Source organism: Erithacus rubecula (genome assembly GCF_903797595.1).
Source record: "Erithacus rubecula genome assembly, chromosome: 2".
Classification (NCBI taxonomy): Eukaryota; Metazoa; Chordata; class Aves; order Passeriformes; family Muscicapidae; genus Erithacus; species Erithacus rubecula.
In genome coordinates, this window is record NC_136685.1 from 84,832,719 (window position 1) to 84,838,718 (window position 6,000).

Consider the following 6,000-nt stretch of genomic DNA (forward strand, 5'->3'; position numbering starts at 1 on the left):
AGCAATGTTCTTCTTATCTGTTTCATGTTAACTCTTGTGAAAACAGAATAAAGCACCTAGTTGTACTATTTATTTAAAAGAAAACTCAATGAATAAAGTTATTTCCTATCAAAGCTGAAGGGAATCCATGTCAGGAGATAGTAATGTAGTGACATCATAAAATGACACACTGAAGTAATGTTAATGAGAAACTAATGGTGCACAGGGAAAAAAAGAGTGATGGATAACACTTTTCACAGCAGAACAAAAATACCTGGGCCTGAGTAATTTCCTTCAAAATTACAAGTAAGGCTGCTGTGTGCTAAGACAATGAGTCTTCCTTTCTGTCATCATTCTCTACATTAAAACATCTTTGTGCTTTCCGTCCCAACACAGGGTTTTCCAGGAGCCAAAAGACTAATTTAACCACTCACTAACAACCCTTATATTTCAACATGCCACTAATGTCTCAAGAAACTGAGATGAGCTGAGAAGCTAGAGATGAGTTGCTCCAGCTCAGTAATTTCTTACCATTTCATGAAGATTTTCAGACCCATTTTCTTCTGGAGTGACACTCAAATTCTTCCAAATATTTATCTGACTTTATCATATCATACAAATATAAATTTGTACAAGGCTTAAGTAAATTATAAGCAGTTTGAAAACAAAGTTTCCCATACTAGACATCTGTCTAAGGCTCAAAGGCATCATCCAAACAGCCAAGGAGTTTTCAAAGTTGTTTGTTAAGTAAAAGCAGTACTGATAATCTTTCTGGAAACTCTGCATCCTTGTTCTTACATCAGGGATCATCTTTCAGTTTCTCTTTTCTGAGCTTCTCTACTCAGAGGTCATTCTATTTGGGTGGCTTTTCTTTTTTTTTTTTCTTTAATTAAGAAGTTGCAATTACTGGTCCAGATTTTGACATTAAATTCCTGGAACATTTTATCTACAGCAGATACACTGAAGGTTGGGGCTAAACCTGGCTCCTCTAAGATGCATAAAGCATTTATGCTGCATTCACACTGCTAACAGACAGTGAAAAAGAAGTCACAATTCCCACCCTGTGCAACTGTAAGCCAGCAAAAGTTTTGATTTCAACAGTTTTCCAAAGAAATCACCACTGCTCTCCTCCAATTTACTGAAAAGAACAATATTCAGATTGAATCACTTCAGTTGCTAAAAGGCCCAAGATCTGAAGAATGCTTCTTTTTCACAGGGAAGTGCAGCACTGAATTCAGAAATCAGGAGACAAGTGACAAGAACTAAAAAAACAACCCCCCCCAAAAAGGCAGCATATTTGATCAAGGTAGTGGACAGAAAGAATCAATACTGGGGGGGGGGGGAAACCCAATAACTATGGACACAAAGATATGCATGGCCTGTTACAGTAATCACTCTTCACAGTCCAAACATGGTGTCTCAAGCTCATTCTTTCACCAAGGCTTTCCCATTCATTTGGAAGAGAAGGTGCTTGTAAAAACCAGTGAATAGTTAATTATCTTCCAGTGCTGACTGGAAAAGAACAGCCATTTCCCACTTCCTAAGCTACAGCAGTAGACCTATATGGCAGCTTCAAGCATTCCTACTGGACTGATGATACAATGCACTACCAAATAACCAATTTCCATTTTTAGTTTGTTTGTTTTTTTTTTAAAGAAATTAAAAAAAAAACCAACAAAAAGCCAACAACAAACAAGACCAAACCAAGGAACAGAAACCACACCGACAAGCCAAGCCCACCCCACCCCAGGGAACACTATGGCAGCACACAGCCAGGTGTGCTGCAGTTTGCTCCATTTAAGGAGGACATTCAGTACTCACCACACACTGCTCAATGCACATCCCCATCTCCTGCTGCAGTCTAAATAAGACCTGCTCCAAAGGGGAGCAAATACTTCATAAATACAGGTTTTTACATCCACAAGAGCAGATTTTAGTGCCTTTCCCTTCTGTAATCTAGAAGTAACACACTGAAGTAAGAAATCCTCCCTACTCTCCATTGGACCCCTGAGAGCAGTAGTTTTTGACAGCGAGCACGTGAAACGACTGTTCAACACATAGACTTCACAGGCTTGAATTTAAATTGCAATAGGTTTTTATTTCTTGAGATAAGTTTACTAAGTCAGAAGCACACATTGGTGATTATCACTGGAAAAGTTTAAAAGAGCAGTGCACACCAGGGACAAGAAGAGAACTGGATTGTCCAGGATAACTACAAGACAACTCATTTCTATCTCTCGTTCCTTACGTCACTAACTGATCACCTCATGGCTACCACTAAAAATGAAAAATGGGTTCTCAGCACCCTCTGTGCAGCCCTCCCCATACTACGTTAATTACATTTCCCTCAGCCTGACATGGTGTGCCTTAATTAAATTACTGCCCTATGTAACAGCCTCCTCTAAATATCAGCAGAACAACAGATGAGGGGCTACACAGACAAATAGAACATTCTATCCAAACTTGCAGAACATGGGATACACACATGTAATTACTCCTCATTTCCAACTGTTTCAAGCAGCTTTTCATTCTAAACGGATCATCTCTTCACAAATCTCTGACCCTCAAGTGTTGATGCACTAACCCCCTCTTAAACACAAGTATACATGCAGTGCAGAAGACTTCATATATTCTGAATATGCAAACTCAGTTAAGGTATAGAAAATGCATGTAATAAATACCTATAATGGATGTACGAGAGCCCCTGAGCTCACACACACAGAGGACACACACACTTGTCTACCTATACTATATTAAGTGCTTTTAGTTAGCTGCTGACCTGTCAACACCATTATGAGAGCTAGTTTCAGAAAAAGTTTACCCTTAAAGCTAATGGTCAATTTATCCAGTGAAACAAACAGAACAAAATAAACAAACGAAAAAGCACTTTACCAGAAACCCCTTGACTGTCCTGTAATCCAGTAATCCAGTAATATTCATAACACTACTAAACTACCTCATCATTGTTATTCACTTTTTTCATTTTCACCAGGTGTCATAACTATGAAATACTCCAACCTGTACAGGACTCTGGAGCCAGTTCATCATCCCTCCCCCACACCATTTCAACTTTTCGTAGCCTCAGCCAAAAACGCCTGCCTCCTCTCTCTATACACAGACTAACTAACTCAGCAATAGGAAAACTCCAGTTTCCCTTTTGCACAAATACCATTCCCCTGATACACACGTGTATACATAGCCTAACATAATCTTCACCCTGTATACAAATTCACCCCTCTCCCCGTTTTCAACCGTTTCCAAATATCCACCTAAGCCCCCTCACTTTCCTATAGTCCACAGTCATCCTTGAAACTACCTACAAGAAGACAGTGTTGATGACCTAATAGCTAGAAATTAAGAGTGTCTGATACTTGTCAAAAACATATATAACTACAGTTCTATAGCTCCCCAGCATACACACAGACTTTTCACCAAAAAGTGCTATCATGATTCCAACACGTGGCATCTGCTATATGTTTTCCCATTTGTATTCCATGGGCCAAACAACAAATTTCCATTTCACTACAGGTGAAACATCAACTCACAGTTCCCCTCAAGACCCTAGGACACAGACCACGCTGCTTGATGCTCTAGCCCATCTCCACACACCAGACAGAGCTCACCGAGCTGGTGACAGCTGGGCATCTTTTTCAGCTCCCAGTGTGAGCAGCAGACAAACCAAAGCACAGCAGTAGGAACACGCATGACTTGCTGTCCACATACCAGCTCATATTACACACGAAGGTCTTGCACATTAACCTAACCACACTGGCCACGGAACAAAACAAGTTCAGAACCCTGCAGCAACCTGTTACCACTGTGCCTGTAACTCGTACACAGGCTCCCCTACCACCCAAAGCCTCCCTCCTCCACAGCCTTTAGATGCCTGCCAACTTACCACCTTACTTCTCACAACACACAGAAGGCTGTTTACCTATTACTCCTAAATCCACAGGTCTTCCTGTGCCACTACTCCCAAACACATGCGGTTTCACTCACCATCTGCATCCCCACGGTATAAACACAGCCCTCAACCTACCGCAGCACACAAAACAAGACAGGTACAGATTTTTCTAGCTGTCTCCAACTCAACTAATCAAAATGACTCCCTCCTTCCGAGAGAGGTATTATTGTAAATTATAGTAAAAGCATACCAATTGGGTTCGCACAACCAGCAAGCTCCAAACTACGAGCAAAAACTGCCTTCAACTGCTTTCTCCTAAACACTGCCGGGGATCTCACCCCCGGCTCGTCACAAGCACCCAGGCCTCAGGGCAGCTTCTGCCCCCGTCACCGGGGCCGTGCGCGCCGCTCGCACCTTCCCCCACCGGCACAGCCCGTCGGTGCCACGGGCCCGGCCGGCGCACGTGCGCGGCCCGGCCCCCCGGCCCGGCTCCGGCCGCTGCCGCCGCCCCACGCCGGACTCCCCCGGCGCCTTCCCCGGTGCCACCCGGGGCGGCCGGGCCCGCCGGCTCCCCGGCCCCAGGGCCGTGCGGGGCCTGGGCCGTAGCAGCGCGGCCCCGGCCCTCTCTTTTCGCCGGCGGGAGGAAGGCGGCGGCCGGGCCTCGCAGCCCGCTCGCTCCCCGGGGGCGCACCCGCCGCACGCCGCGTTCGCTGCCCCCACCGGAGCCGCGGCCCGCCCGCTCAGCCCCTTCCCCCGCTCTGCCCCGGCCGCTCTCTCTACCTGCGTGCCCCGCGTCCTCCGGCGCCCGGCGGCGCTGCGGGGCCCGGCGCCGGTGCGGGCGGTGCTGGCTCGGGCTCAGGCACGCGCCGCCCCGCGCTGGCCGCCGCCGGCCGCCGCCGCCGCCCGGTCGCGCACTCGGAGCGCCGCCAGCAGCGCGGACATGTTGGAGCCGCCGTCCCCCCGCCCGCGTCACCGCGCTCGGGAGAGCCGGGCGGGGCCAGGCTCACCCCGCCCGCCCCGTCCCGCCGCCCATTGGCCGCCAGACCCGTCGGCACAGCCCTTCCTCGCTGTCATTGGTAGATGCGTTCGCCGCTCACACGTAGGCCCCGCCCAAAAGCTGTTCTCTGATTGGGTCTCTGTCGTCTCTTTTGGTAACTATTGGTTGCGGCTCTCGTCAATCAAGACGACAGCGCACGGACTCCGTCGTTCTCCGCACTTATTTTTTTCCCCCGGCCTCGCAGCCCCGGGCAGGTCTGACGGAAGCGGCTGTCAGCGAGCGCCCTCGCCCCTCCCAGCCTCCCTCCCGCCGCAACACCCCCTCCCTCCCGGCGGCGCGATTTGCCTGCAGGCCATTGGCTCCCAGCACCGCCACTCACGCAGCCTCTTTCGCCCTGGCCGCCGCTTCGCCAAGGGGGCGTGAACCGACCCGCGGGTGCCTTCTTCTGATTGGCCGCCTCCCCCGCCAATCAAGGGCGGCCGGCGGGGCAGCGGAGAGCGGCCCTGCCCGCGCGCCGAGCCGCTCCGCACGGCGATTGGTCGCGGGGCAGGCGAGAGGCGCGCGACCTCCCCCGTGCCCCACGGGGTGCAGTGGGGAGTACCCGTATGTGCGCGCGATTACATCACCGCCAGCCAATCAGGGCGCGCGAGGGCAGGTGTTCCTCCCGAGGGGGGCGGGGTCTGGCGCCCCCGGCGGGAGCCGCTGCGCCTCGCACGGCCCGGGAGGCGGGAGATGGAAGATGGGGGTGCTGCCGGTCAGGGATGTGGGCGCTGCAGGTGTTACCGCACCAAAGAGCGAGGCTGGACGTGTCTCGGTCCTCTGCGCTCCCGTCTGCTCGCGGGGCTCGAGCGCCGTGTCCCGGCACAGGGCACGGAGGGGCCGCGGTCGCGCTCGGGTGCCCGTGTGAGGCATCTCGGAGTCGCCCTTGGTACCCCACCGATCTCTGCTGAAGTGTAGAATCACTGAATCACAGAATCGATTAGGTTGGAAAAGACTTGAGTTCATCGAGACCAACCCGTGACCGAATACCACCACGCAACGAGACCATGGCACTGAGTGCCGCATCCATGTTCCCTCAAACATATCCAGGGATGGTGACTCCACCACCTCTCTGAGCAGC

The 6,000-nt window shown here is 50.5% G+C and overlaps 1 protein-coding gene across 5 annotated transcripts in view; it reads right to left on the reverse strand.

Moving 5' to 3' along the window:
• Nucleotides 1-5,422, reverse strand: part of PPM1B (protein phosphatase, Mg2+/Mn2+ dependent 1B) — a 59,004-nt gene extending 53,582 nt beyond the window's left edge. For 2 of the 5 annotated variants that reach the window (XM_079298840.1, XM_079298841.1), the window contains exon 1: nt 4,664-4,868. The gene's annotated coding sequence lies outside the window, so the exon portion shown is untranslated. Of the gene's footprint in view, nt 1-4,663; nt 4,869-5,225 lie in introns of those variants that run through there. The other 3 variants (XM_079298838.1, XM_079298839.1, XM_079298837.1) reach the window with 3 other exon arrangements.
• Between the last annotated feature and the right edge of the window lie 578 nt (nt 5,423-6,000).